Consider the following 15,387-nt stretch of genomic DNA (forward strand, 5'->3'; position numbering starts at 1 on the left):
GGTGTTCCGGCACCTCTCCAAAGAGAGCACGTGTCTCAGCTGGAGGTGACCAGTCAGCTGGAGAAGGAGGGTAGTTTAAATCGGGCTCCATGCTGCTCAAGAGTGGAGAAGAGCATGATTTAAACTCCCCCCTTCTCTAGATGGCTCTTCTTTCCCTTCTTCCTTTCTTTCCCTTCCTTACTTCTTCCCTCCCTCCCTTTCTTTTTCCATGTCCTTCCTTCCTTTCCCTTCCTTCCTTCCCCTCTCACTTCCTTTCTCTTTCCTTCTTTCCATGTCTTTCCATGTCTCTTTGTCTTTCTTCCTTCCTCTCTCCCTTCTTTCTTTTCTTTCCTTCCTTCCATGTCTTTCCCTTCCTTCCTCCCACTCTCCCTCCCTTTCCTTTCTTTCCATGTCTTTCCTTCTTTCATTCCCTCCCTTCCCTTTTCCTTCTTTCCATGTCTTTCCTTCTTTCTTTCCCTTCCTTCCTCTCATCCTTCCTTCCTTTCTCTTTCTTTCCTTCCTTCCTTCTTTCCTTCCCTCCCTCCCTCTTTCCATGTCTTCCATGTCTTCTCTTCATTTCCCTTCCTTCCTTTCTCTTTCCTTCTTTCCATGGCTTTCCATGTCTGTCTGTCTTCCTTCCTTCCTCTCTCCCTTCTTTCTTCTCTCCCTTCCTTACTTCCCCTTCGTTCCATTTCTTTCCTTTCATTCCCTTCCTCCCTCCCTCCCTTCCTTTCTCTTTCCTTCTTTCTTTCCCTTCCTCCCTCTTTCCTTCTTTCCTTTCTCTTTATTTCTCCAGGGGGGTGGCTACACCGTGCACGATGACATCACTTCCTGGAAGTGATGTCCACTTCCTGCTAGGAGTTCACCTGGGTGAGAGTTTAATTGTATTTTTAATATGTTGGTATCCACCCTGAGCCCGCTTGCGGGGAGGGCGAAATACAAATTTGAAATAAATAAATAAATAAGTTCCCCCACCTCTTTCCCCAGAAAAAAACCCTGTTTAGATTAGTGTTGAAGAGTAGCACTGAAAAGTAGCACTTATCTATATTTGCTTAAATGCAGATTTTATTATAAACACAAAGTTTGTGTGCAATTATCACTACTTAATTCATCCAACTTCATTCTTTCCCCAACAAATATCCTTTCAATTTGAGCTTTCTGTAAAAATGGTTCTAGTTTAAAGATTTGAGGATACAATACCTGTTTGCTACTAGCAAAAAGGGATGCCTGCCAACCTGGATGTGGAGGGCAGAGTTATTTTTGCTGATTTCCCCACTACCACCTCCACCACAAGCATCTACATTGGATGTACTGCTTTTCCTGGGGCTCTCTTGAACTCTGGGGTGTAATGACTGCAAGAGGAGGAAGTGGATGAGATTTCCATTTCATGGGCAGAGTTTTATTCACAATACTTTAGATACACCATTTGGAGCTCTATATATTAAGAAATACTTTCTGAGTTAAGATGTGAGTCAGGAGGCCACATGGGCTCTGCATCTTTTATTCTGTTCATCCTCATCTTGAACTGCTGCTTTTAACATCATACAGTACATCTTAACAGCACCACCATCACAGCATGTTTAAATAAGGGCAAAGAATCTCAGACTTAGTTTTCATAAACAGCTGATGAGATGGTAAAATGCCTGGAATATACAACTTCAAAATACAGGTATGAGCCCTCCCCCGTATAAAAATATCCCCTTGTAAACAGAAAGCTAGCATCTCAGAAAGAAGGATTGTTTTCCCAGCCTTGTGGGCAAGTACTCCATTATGTGAGCTACAGTCTGAATTACAGAAACAGTCTTACCATCTCATCTGTTGCTTGTAAGAAGTAGGCCTCAGTGGCTGCCACCATGATTGAGAATTTTCTTCCTCCTAGAGTTCACAAAAGCTCAAATATATTCTGGAAGTAATCTCTGTTTGAACAAGCACTTAAGGGTTAAGATAAGTAAAGGTTTTTATTTTTAAGAGATACTTTATATTTTCTATCTATTGTTTAGATTTCAACATGCAATTTTATAAGGCTATATAACCCACCAAAACCTAAATGACTAGTGGGTATTATAAATCAAATAACGGGGATCTGAAAGAAAACAGGACTCATATGAAGCTTGCCAAATTGCCATAATCACTGCATTCCAGAAGGTCTAGTAAGAGCTTTAGAAGATTCATGAACTCCATGTACCTGAGGCCTAATATACCTAATTACAGATTATTTCCTCTGAAGCAAAAGACAAACTTAGAACTACAAATGTTATGTGAATGGCTACTTTAAGTTCATACAGCAGATCCCTCCCCAATCTCCATCCTGGATATATCACTGTTGCAGAAAACTGTGAATACAGCCATTCTTAAAGGGATACTTGGGCTTACAAAATTTATAAAGTTACTATTGTGTTAAACAATACAAATAGAGCAATCCTCATCTTGTAATAGCTCTCCTAATCTAAAAACCAGCCCATCTATTTAAATACTATAGTTTTTTTTATCCATGAACATAGTCTAGATCTTGTTTATGAACATTCTTTTTAATATAATCCGTAATTTACTTTTCTTCCTGCACAACAAGCTAATGTCAGTGTGTTCAAGTGTCAACAAGCCTCAATTAATTCCCTATATAGGTGAAATTAAGTAGAAAACAAGTGGGAGAATGAATACCCATGCATGCCAGAGCAGCTCATCAAGGTTAAGACTAGCAACCAAGCCCATTTTAAAAGGGGGGGGCTCTACAATCGGCTCCTGTGCTACGCAGGCTGAATAAGGCCTGTTTGGGGGCGAAATCGGGCTGCTGCAGAGAGCAGGAACACTCCAGAACTTGTTGCGCCACTCCAGCAGCTCTCCTGCACTCCACAGAGCCCCAATTTTGACCTGTTTGAGGCTGAATCAGGCTTATTTGGAGCTAAAATCGGGCTGCTGTGGAGCGCAGGAATGCTGCCAGGGCGCCACAATGGGCTTTGGAGTGCTCCTGAGCTCCGCAGCAGCCCGACTTCAGCCCCAAACAGGCCCAGTTCAGCCTCAAACAGGCTGAAATTGGGCCACTGCAGAGTGCAGGAGCACTTCAGGGCCTGTTGCATCACCCCGGCATGCTCGGGGCTGCCGTCATGCTGGGCCTTCCTACCAAGGTGGCAGCTGCTGCAAGGCCTTGGGAGGGCTGCGCCGGTGCACCAGGCCTCACTACTGCCTCCACGGCCAGAGCAGCCAGACCTACCAGAGGCCTCGAGGAAGCTGCTGTATCGATGGAGAAGTCTGGCACTGCAGTGCAGCCCTCCCCACTGCCAAGCCGCCAGGCCTTCCGCTGCCACGGTGGGTCTTCCCATCACTGGAATGGTCCTTCCTGGGCCTCCGGAAGCCCCAAGGTGGGAGCAGGAAGGCAAACTGTGTTGCTGCTATCTCAGTTCTTATCCCCACATACTGCTCTTGTGTGGAGATAAAAAGCAAGTCATCGGCAACACTGTTTGCCTTTTATGTCTTGGGAGGATGGTCTAACCAACCAAAATGCCAAGTCTGTCTTTTATCTCTAGTATTCAACAAACCAACATTAAGATAGCTTCTCTTTTGTGCTGCTTGACTTGAAATAAAACACACACAATCAAAACCCTGAAAACAAACTATCAAAATGTAGGGTAAGGATCAGTATTGTCTGAAAAACACAGGCATGTGCTTGCTTCAGAACAGCCAAATGATTTGAAAAATACTGTTCTTTACATTTGCTTACATTTTGCATTCACTTTGGGAATGCAAAAACTAAAGGCCATAAATAAGTCACAGACATTTTAAACATACTGCCTAATGTTACCTTGAATTAAAAAAGCTTTCAAGCCATAAAAGCAGTGCAGGCAAAACAATGTTCAAATGTATGCCAAAGTGAAAACCTATATTTTAAGAGCTGTTTCAGACAAAGAAGCATGCATAATGTGCAGGCTTGTCTGAAGTCAATGTAACACATTAGAGAGCAAGCAGGAACAAGTTTTGCAGACACAGCAATCTCTCATGGAAGGCTGGTTCCAAAAAATGTACAGTTGTACTCTTTAGAATATTTATTAGGAAGAGAGTCCCACTAAACTCAGTGCTATTTCCATGTAGAAAGCTTTAGGATCACATTGCAAGTCTCTAAACATCTGCATTAACCTTTCAATAGAATCAGATGGTACCATAGCAGAAAACTAGTACCCATTGTTCTACAGACATCCTCTGAGTAGAATTTGAGAACCCCATTGTTTAAATAATGACAAACTCTTCGCATATACCTGTTTTTATATAATTATAGTACTTCCTAATCTGGCAAAATCTTTAGTCTTTGCAATTTAACTACACTACATTTAAAATTCTTGGCAGTTTCAAGAAAAGCTCTCCTCAAATGCAATGGTGCTGACACACAAAATCTGAACAGAAATAAACACAAAATATCATGAATTTATCTCATATCGGATTTAAATTGTAAGAATTTCTTGGGGGCAGATTACAAGATGACTCTTTGCAAAGCACTATGCACATTGACAGTAGAGAATTATTAATAATAGTAATGCAAAGCACTTCACAATCACCATAGTGATGTTTACCTTAATCTGTGCAGTACATTAGTATCACTCCCATATTGCTAATGAGGGAAGGGGAGCATAAAGTAGCAGTTTGCTTGTTTAAGGTCCCTTAGCAAATTCATGTCTGAAGTAAGCCTTGAAGTGGCAAGTCTCAGCTTACCATTTTATCTTTGCTCTATACCATAACACGGTGTTTATTCCCCACCCTCCCCCATAGGTATGAACCCTCATAACACAACAAAGGCATCAAGTCCTAGTACCATCAGAAAACTTAAGAGGGAGAATAAAGTAGGAGTTCAGTGGCACTTTAAAGCCTAATATTTATCCCAAAATATGCTTTCATGAGTCAGCACTCTCTTCTTCAGATTTATGAAGTGGTCAGCCATTGGGCAAACATATTTATACTCAACACTGCAGACAGCAGAAAGGGGGGGGCAATTTAAAACACGATCTATTAAAAAAATAAATTCACTTACTGCAGGTGAGACCCCCTCCCAACTGTTGATAGAGAAGCAAAGTGGGATTAATATAAAATAAGTCTAGTGCAGGGTAAAACATGATAAACAAATTTAATTTAAGAGTGAAGACATACAGCTGAACTAATTAACATCTGTAAGTGGTAGGATGTGCTAAGCTATCAGCACTTATACTGTCACGTCTTTGTTAAGACCCCCAGGGAGACAGTACTGAAATTATTGATGAATGCTAATTCAGCAATTTCCTATTGTATTCTCCTTTTGAATTTTTTTGTAGCAGAATGGCTTTTAGATCAGCAAGAAAATGCCACAGAAGACTAAAATGATAACCGTTTTCTGAATTCTTCCATTTTTAATCTCTTTTGTGCTCATTTATTCTTTTGCATAGGGACTGATCTGTTTGCCCTTCTCCTTCCTCATGCCAAATACCACAGCTGAACAATGACTGATTACCCATGGCAGATGAATGCAAGTGTGTGGGTTAAATAGGATGTCCTCTCCCTGCCCCAGGCCTAATACAGGTTTAGAATCCCAATTAGTGAACAAAAGCCCAACTCTTCTTAACTTACATACCTGCATTCCTGTGTTACAAATAAACAGAATTACAGTGAAATCCTAAACAGTTACGCCAGTCTAAACTCATTGATTTCTTTTTTTTTTTATAAAATTTTTTATTGGATTAGACACATATAAAATTTATTACACTCACATTCCCTTAAATTTTCCAATTCTAACCCCCTCCCTTTCCCCCCCTTTTGTTGACTTCCAACAGTTTTCCAACCCCTTATCTATTCACCCTCTACTCATTTCAAACTTATTATGATTGTAATATACTTTCAAACTCTTCTAAGCTTATCTGTAATAACATAGTGCTATCTACAATTCCCTTCCCAAATGGGTAAAAGTATAACACTCTTAACTTATCTTCTTCAATAATAATAATAATCTTTTTGATAGTCTGTACTCTATCTTACTCTTTCTAATTACTTCAAAATGGGACAAACAATTTGTCCCTCCTTATGCATCTTCAAATACTTCTATAAACATTGCATACATTTATTATAAATCAGTTTGACTTATACTCTATATGTTGTTCTTTACTTTCTTTTACATATCTTGTCCATTTTAATTAACTAATTTCTCCATTATAAAACTATCCAACAAAAATAAACAATTCATGTACACGTTCAGCATAAGTCTATCAATTAGACCCACATTCTGTATGCTAATGTATATTCATTCTCCATTGTACAGTTATCTACTAGCATAAAAAATTAATTAAATTCTATCCTTATAATCCTTATGATAATAACACTGTTAATACCCAACTATTCATACTAATCAAATAAAATAATTGCTTAGAATTTTTTCACTTAACTCTCTCCCCCCGGTATAGTCACTCCCCTCTCCTTCTGTTATATTTCAGTAATTTTCGAACTGCCACAGTCCTCCCACCTCCCATTTTTTCACCAAATATCGTTTCAGCTTCTCCCAGTCCGTGTTAAACTGTCCTGGGTCAAGGTCTCTCAATTTTCTTGTCATTTTATCCATCTCCGCCATGTACAGCAATTTATAAATCCAGTCCTCAATAGTTGGCACTTCTTGTACTTTCCATTTCTGCGCGTACAAAAGTCTAGCTGCAGCTATCATGTAAAATAACAATGTCCTGTATTGTGCTGGAATGTCTTCCATTCCCAAGTTCAGTAGCAGGAGTTCTGGGTTCTTATTAACTTGAAATTGTAAAATCTCACTCATTACTCTTATTATTTCCCCCCAGTACTGCCTAGCTACCTCACAAGTCCACCACATATGATACAAAGATCCCTCATGCTTTTTACATTTCCAGCTTTTATTAGACGTATTCAAATTCCCTAGCGCAATTTTCTTTGGTGTCAAATACCAACGGTAAATCATTTTATAGGGATTCTCTTTGATACTGGTGCATGTCGTAATCTTCAATGTATTTTTCCACAAGTATTCCCACGCCTCCATTGTTATTTCTTTATTAAAGTTTATAGCCCACTTCACCATTTGCACTTTAACTACTTCATCTTCCGTGTACCATTTTAACAACACTTTGTAAACCTTAGAGATTTCCTTTTTATCTACTTGTAAAATTACTTTCTCTAAGTCTGAATTCTCCATTCTTATCCCTCCCTTCACACAGTCCGAGTAGTAAAGATCTCTAACTTGTCTATATTGAAACCAGTCATAATTTGGAGACAACTCTTGTTGCGTCTTTATTCTTATTTTAGAAGATTCTATTCGCGTTATCTCCTTATATGTTAAGCACTGTTGTTCATTGTCAACCGTTCTCGGATCTATTACTTCATATGGAACCACCCAGGAGGGAATTCCTTCTTGTAGGTAATCTTTGTAATTCTTCCAAATTGTGAAGAGGCTTCTCCGAATGTAATGGTGCAAAAACATAGAGTCTGCTTTTACTTTGTCGTACCATAGGTATGCATGCCATCCGAATAATTTTTTATATCCCTCTAAGGCCAGCAATTTGTGATTTTTCAGCTTCATCCAATCTTTCAACCATACCAAACAAATTGCATCATAATAAAGTCTCAAATTGGGCAGTTGCATTCCACCTCTTTCTTTTGCATCCTGTAATACTTTCATTTTCACTCGAGGCTTCCTGCCTGCCCACACAAATTCCGATATTTTCCTCTGCCATTTGTCAAACTGCTTAGAATCCCTAATAATTGGTATTGTCTGTAACAGAAACATCACTCTTGGCAACACAGTCATCTTAACTACTGCAATTCTTCCCAACCATGACAGGTTCAATCTATTCCATTTAATCAAATCATGCTCTATTTGAGTCCATAATTTCTCATAATTATTCTTGAATAGATCTATATTTTTTGCAGTCAGTTCAATTCCCAAATATTTCACCTTATATGTTACTTCACAATCTGTTACTTCCATCAATTGCTGCTGTTTTAACTTAGTCATATTTTTACACAGTATCTTTGATTTCTTTTTGTTTACATAAAAACCTGCCAAATCTCCAAATTCTTTGATTTTTTCTATTACCTTAGGCATATTTTCAATTGGATCTTCCACAATTAACATTATATCATCTGCAAATGCTCTGACCTTATAGGAAAAATCTTTTATCTTTATTCTACGGATTGCATTGTCTTCTCGAATCTGTATCATTAGAATTTCCAAAACCAAGATAAACAACAGTGGAGACAACGGGCAACCTTGTCTAGTACCTTTGCCAATAGTCAGTTTTTTGGTCAACTCGTCATTCACCACAATTGCTGCACTCTGGTCTCTGTAAATTTCTTTCACTGCTCTTATGAATCTTTCTCCCATTTGTAGCTGTTCCATAGTGGCAAACATAAAGTCCCAGTTCAAATTGTCAAATGCTTTTTCAGCATCTACAAAGAAGAAACCAACCTCCTTGTCACAACGCCTATCGTAATATTCAATAGTATTTATAACTGTCCTTAAATTGTCTCTGATTTGTCTGTTTGGTAAAAAACCTGCTTGTTCTTCCTCAATAACTTCGGATAACCATCCCTTTAGTCTCTCTGCCAAGACCTTCGCAAAGATCTTGTAGTCATTGTTAAGTAAGGAAATAGGTCTATAGTTTTTAACATTAGTCAAGTCCTGTCCTTCTTTAGGGATCAATGATATATTAGCTTCACTCCAAGTATCTGGAATTCTTTGATCTCTCAAAGCACCATTGATCACTTCTTTTAAAAGTGATGCCAGCTCATTGACCATTACCTTGTAAAATTTAGCTGTAAGTCCGTCAGGTCCCGGCGCCTTCCCCAAATTTGTTGACTGTATTGCTTTCCTTATCTCTTCCTCTGTTACTTCACTGTTCAATTTAGCTCTCCAATCATCCGAGATTACTGGAAGCTTAATTTTCGCCAAATATGTCGCTATTGAATCTTTATTCACTTCTTTTTTGTCATACAATTTAGCGTAAGATTTGTAAAAAGCTCTACTAATAGCAGTCTGTTCCAAATGCACTTTATTGTCCTCACATATTTTGTTAATTGTCTTTTTCTCCTTTCTCTTCTTCAGTTGCCATGCCAAATATTTCCCAGGTTTATTTGCACCTTCAAATGACTTTTGATTCATTCTTTTAAGATTCCATTCCAATTCTTTATTATTCATTGCCGTCAACTGCTCTTGAAGGATTTTAATATCTTGATAGATTTTCTTTTTCCCTGGTCTTTTCTTTAATTGTATTTCTTTTGCTTTTATTTTTTCCATAATCTCCTGTCTCTTCTCATCTCTTTTCTTTCGAGCTCTTCCATTTAAGTCCATTAGTATGCCTCTAATTACTGCTTTATATGTATCCCATACCTTATTGGTTGGTACTTCTCGAATCATATTGTGCTGTATGAAGAACTTAGTTTCCCTTCTCAACATCTCCATATTTTCTCCCTCTTGTAACAAATCCTCATTTATTCTCCATCCTTTCCTCTTAGTTCTTTTTCCAAACTTCCACATTACTGGGTTATGATCTGAGCCTACCATGGGCATTATTTCTACATCCTTAGTCCAAAGCACTAAGTCCTTTGAGGCCCAGATCATGTCGATTCGTGATAGGGTAGAATGCCTTGCGGAGAAAAATGTATAATGTCTACCTGTGGGATTCTGCATTCTCCACACATCTTCCAAAGTTTCCTGTTGCATTAATGCAAAAAAAGTCTTTGGTAATAGTCCTCTTTTCTTTTGTGCAGTTACTGATTTTTTATCTTGTTCTAAATTTGTAACTCCATTGAAGTCTCCTGCAAGGATTATCTGATCATAAGAAAGTTCATCTAATTGCTTCCTTAGATCCTCAAAGAAGCTCTCTTTTGCTCCATTTGGTGCATAAATTCCAATCACCAACACTTTCTTTAAATTCCATATGCATTCCACTGCTATAAATCTGGCTTCCACATCTCTAATCATTAACTTTGGCTGTAGCTCCTCTCTTATGTATAATACCACTCCCCTTTTTTTCTTTTTTGAGGCCGCTACAAACTCATTGGCCAACTTACCCAATTTAAGATATTTTACATCCTGATTTCTAATATGGGTCTCTTGCAGGCATACAATATCACATTTTTGTTTTAATAGCCAGTGGAAAATACTTTTTCTCTTATTAGGTGAATTAAGTCCATTTACATTCCAAGATAATACTTTACACTCCATATTCATAGCCCTGTTGTTGGTAAGTATTTTTCATTGTCTCTCATAAACTTTTCCATCTCAAATTCAGATCTGATGCGCTTTTTCACTCCTCCGAATTCAAAGGATATCCCTTCCGGTAATTCCCATCTGTATCTTACTTTCATGTCCTTCAAATTCTGAACTAAGACAGTATTTGTTCCGATCAAGCAGCACCGATCTGGGTAACTCTTTCATGATGATAATCGTCTTGCCATCAACTATCAATGGATCTTGAAACTGCTTACTCACTATCATTTCTCTTGAGTTCCTTGTCGTAAATTGCACAATCACATCCCTTGGTAATTTCCTCTGGGTCGCAAATCTGGAATTTATTCGATACACCACATCAAGGATAGCCACAACCTCCTCCTCCTCCTTTCCCAGGTATTCAGCTAACACCTCTATAACCTGTTCTTGTGCTGTCTTTCCATCTATTTCCGGCAAACCTCGAAACCTCAGCTGCTTCTCCATGTACTTGCTCTCCGCAACTGCCATCCTTCCCCTCATCGCTCTCATATCCATTCGTTGCGTCTCTGTAAGATTCTCCACCACCTTCTCAACAACATTAACTTTTTGCTGCGCTGCTTGCAAGTCATTTTGTATTGTTTCCATTCCCTTCTTTACTTCTGCCAATTCATTTTTTACTGTCTCTTTGACATCTTTAACTTCCCTCACCAACTCCTGTTTTGTCTCCTTCAATTCCTTTAACATTTCAAGAAATTTTTTATCCAGGTTCTCAATAGCCGTTTGCCACTCTTTTTTCGACATCGTGGGGCTTGATTTACCTCGCTCCCACGAGTCTGCACGTTTCCTTAACTCCGTGGCGTTTAAGTTTGTGTCCCTTTAAATTAATTTAAATGTCCCGATTCTTAAAAAAAACAAAAGATATTTAAAAAATCCAAAATGTCGGGCGTCTTTTCTCTACGGTTTTTCTATAGTCTTTTTGTAATCCAAGATGTCCTACTTCCTCTCCTGTTGAAGTCAAAGTCCTTCCCTTTTCAAAAATGGCGATTCCCTTCTTCCTGTCCTCCAATAAGGGTCGTCTCTCTCCAGCAGCTCTATCACTATGACGCACTTCCTGTTTCCCGTCTCTCCACTGCAGCTCTCGCAATGATAGAAATTTTCTCACAGCCTGCTATCACTTTCTGACCACAGGTATGAAAAACAATTGTCCAATTTCTTTAATAACTTCGTTTAACTTAGTCCTTTTTCTAATCTATTTCTTGCCGAGTCTTCCCCTCATTATATTCCGTCTGTTGCAGTTTAAGATTTCACTTTAAAAGTTCGTTACTTTAAGCAATCCATCCCGATTCGAGAGATAGTGATCTTTACCTTTTCAAGCGTCTTTCTGGGTTGTAATCACTGCTTCGATCTCAAATTCTTTTCCTCCTTCTTTTCCCCTGTTGAAGCTTGGGCATGTAGATCTTATGCCAGCCGCACTGGCCCCGGTTCTGCCGCAGAGATTTTAGCCGACCTGTCTTAGGGTGGGACCTCAAGGGACGAGAGAGAGAGTCCTTAGTGCAGAACTCCCCCTCGCCCAAGATCGACGCGCCCTGAGGTTCTTGAGCATTCTTTGCCTGTTCTCCGCCTGAGAGCAGGTGGCCGCGGGCTAGTTGTGCCCCGCTGGCCGCTGAAACGGCAGCCCGGTCAGCTCTGCACTTAGAGCTGCATTAGACCTCCATGGATCCCAAACTGGAAGTCCCCTAAACTCATTGATTTCAATGGGCTTAGACTGGAGTAAATCTGCTTAGGGTTTCACTATTAATGTTTAACTGAAATTCTCAAGACCAGAAGGGGAGAGGAGTAAGGCATGCAGGAGCCTGGCAATGAGCTAAGTTTGTGCGCATTTTTCCTTAACCATGGTTAAATGTAACATTCGAATGCAAACAAACAAAGTTCTATTGCATTCAGGAGTAAAGAACACATGCATGATTAAATGGAGAGACCATGGTAGAGACATAATTAAAACAGAGAGGTTTGGGTAGGAATATGGAACCAGATCTGGGGTAGAAAGTACAGTGGATGCCAGAGATATAAATGGATATTGTAGATGTAGACAGCAACTCATTACCTTGATCAACATTGACCAAGAGTAGCAGAGAGAAATCAAAAAGAGAAACTCTGTGAGGGTGGGGGTTCAAGAACAAAACACTCTTCTGGGGGACAAACACCCTTGCACTTCAGGGTAGAACACTACCACCAGTTTCCTTTAAGTAACCCTAACCCCAGAGACCAAGGAAACAAAGTTTCTAGCCATGCCAGGAGTTAATCAGGAAGTTGGCCCTGAAAGATCAACCACCAGCAGACTGAGTTCCATAAAACCATTTAACCAGTAGCTAAACCAAATAAACCAGGACAATGGATTCAGATTGAAGCCCCATTCAATAACACCATATAAGAGTATAATTAACAGTATAATTAATATATTTATTCCAGACCTGGATAGCCCAGGTGAGCCTGATCTTGTCAGATCTCAGCAGCTAAGCAGGATTGGCCTTGTTTAGTAATTGGATGGGAGACCTCCAACAACACCAGGGTGGCAGAGGTAGGCAATGGCAAACCACCTCTGATAATCTCTTGCCATAAAAACCCTACCTGGGGTCGCGATAAGTCAACTCTGACTTGAGAGCACCAATATATTTAATAACAATTGTGCAAAAGATTACATATATAGAAATTCTGTGAAACAGGAAAAAAATAAAATCTACCTTATTAAAACCTAAAATACTGAACAGGTTTCTGCAGCCTAATAATCTAGATGGTACCTTGTCAAGTCAAACCATGAAAGTCACCAATATGCAATGACACCCAACTCTATCCAGGTCCCCACAGGATGCAGTAGAAATCTCAGATCATCGCCTGACAGCCATAGTGAAATGGTTCAAAAACAACAAATTGAAACTGAACCCAGACAAGACTGAAATGATGCTTGTTGGGAAGGCAGAGATCTTGAAGGATATTGTACTCCCCACTTTCAATGGAGTTTGTTTGACCCTCACTGACTCAGTTAAGAGCCTAGGAGTTATACTGGATCCAGCGCTAATACTAGAAAAACAAGTTAAGGCAGGCAAAACATGTTTTTTACAACCTCACTCTTGCCTGGAAGATGGCTTCTTATCTTGACACGGCCAACCTGGCCACTTGGATCCATACTATGGTAACATCAAGGCTTGACTATTGTAATGCATTATACATAGCTAACTAGGAGGCTCCAATTAGTGCAAAATGCTGCAGCTCAACTGTTATCAGGAGTGAGCAGGAGCAGGAGCAACACTCCCATCCTACAGTCACTCCATTGGCTACCTATCAGTTACCATGTTCAGTTCAAGGTATTGGTTATTACATACAAAGCTCTTCATGGCCTTGGTTTGGCATACCTGCGGAACCGCCTCCCTCGCTATGTTCCTCTATGGCAGCTTTGCTCATCTGAACAGCGTCTCCTGCAGTGACAGGCTGTACATGGGAGAAATCAACAGCAGCCCGTACATGGACTTTCTCTGTGGTGGTCCCCTACCCTGTGGAATGACCTGCCTGAGGTCAGGAAAGCCCCCACTCTCCTGGCTTTCCATAAATGATGAAAAACTGAATTATTCAAAAAGGCTTTTTACTCAAATGAAAGGCAGTATTGTAGGGCTGGGGTCTCAGATGCTTTGCTAATGAGTTAGGGACCATAGACTTCACCATTAGGTTGCCTTACATATCATCTGTTGCTTTAAATATGTACTCCTATGTACTACCTGTGCTTTAAATTGTCTACCGTCAATTCTAAAAGTGATTATGTTCTGTTTCAGTACTTTCTTCTCTTTGTATCAGATTCTTGCTAATGCTATGTCTTTTAAAACTTGTATCTATTTACCCTATGGCATTGTTTATGGAAATGTCCTTGATACTGTATGGAAATGTACTTGATACACATTGTACTAATCTCATACTGTGTAATACGCCTTGAGTCATAGTGAGGCAAGCAGACTATAAATGACATAAACAAACAAACAAAACAAAACTTCAGGGCCAACAGTTATCCAACTGCTGGTCCAAATATCCAAGAGCCAACACTCAAGCCAGATGGTAGTCTGAGAGCAAGGTGGCTAAGACAAGATGGCCAAGAGCAAAATGCTAATTCAAAATCCCATTCTTATTCCATGTCATCTGCAACACTGGGTGACACCCAACTAGGATGTTGCTAAACACATGACAATGCCCCTCTGCAGCTGAGACATGTTCCTTATTCTGAGCAACCAGCTGCCACCTGAGCTCTAATGAGATGGAAGGCAGGGGACAAACCTCCCTCCAGCCTCTGTCTTTGATGATTTCACCTATGTTCTGTGAACACCATATCTAAAGCTGATCTCTCTGGGAACAGCTAGCTCGGTTTCACTAAGTTTCCCAGATATTTCTTTTGTGGCCTGAGAAGCCTGAACCAAAGTTTAGCCAAGAAATGGGCTAGGGTTAGGCCAGTTTCTTGTCACACTGTTCATTATTCACAGAGTTAGCCACACCTGGGTTTTCATACATATTCCCATTATGATTGGGAATTTACTAACAAAATGGTAACATTTAAATAGCTGTGTTCAGAAACTTACATCATTTACCTTTTTGTCAATGTCACAATTCTTATCCTGGCTGAAATACACAGCTCTTCAGTCATAAAGCGGTTCCACTAAATAATTTAAGGCAATAGCAAGCACCTCAGCAGATGGCTTCTCTGTACCTAAAAGACAGACAATCATATATTCATTAGCGCTTCTAATACTCAAAAGAAGCTGAACATTTAAAAACAAACATACATTTTAAAAAAGTAAAATACAAACCACCTTATTTGTAAGATGCAGATAAATTCAAATAAACAAGTTCTTCATTTATTTACTTCATTTATTCCCTGACTTTTGTCCTCAATAGAGTTCCTAAACAGCTTGCATCATTCTCCTCTCCTACATTTTATATTCGCAAAGACTCTGTGAAGTAGGTTAAGCTGAGAGTATGTGACTGGCTCAAGGACACAGAGTAGGGATTTGAACCTGAGTCTATCAGATCTTAGTTCAACACTCTTAACTACTAAACTCTGACAGCAATTCTGATGATATAACTACTTGCATATTAAATTAGCTATGAAAAAACCCACTTTTTAGAACCAAGCAAATAAGTTTCTAATACTTTTGATGGTGAGTACAGCTATTGGGAATTTCCAACTGAAATCGATC

General features: G+C 39.4%; 1 protein-coding gene across 2 annotated transcripts in view; it reads right to left on the reverse strand.

The window, feature by feature from the left end:
- The window catches only part of DISP1 (dispatched RND transporter family member 1), a 197,898-nt gene extending 183,007 nt beyond the window's left edge, over positions 1 to 14,891 (reverse strand). The window contains exon 1 of one of the 2 annotated variants that reach the window (XM_054983478.1): positions 14,779 to 14,891. The gene's annotated coding sequence lies outside the window, so the exon portion shown is untranslated. Of the gene's footprint in view, positions 1 to 14,769 lie in introns of both variants that reach the window. The other variant, XM_054983487.1, reaches the window with a different exon arrangement.
- Between the last annotated feature and the right edge of the window lie 496 nt (positions 14,892 to 15,387).

Source organism: Eublepharis macularius, chromosome 1, assembly GCF_028583425.1.
Source record: "Eublepharis macularius isolate TG4126 chromosome 1, MPM_Emac_v1.0, whole genome shotgun sequence".
NCBI lineage: Eukaryota > Metazoa > Chordata > Lepidosauria > Squamata > Eublepharidae > Eublepharis > Eublepharis macularius.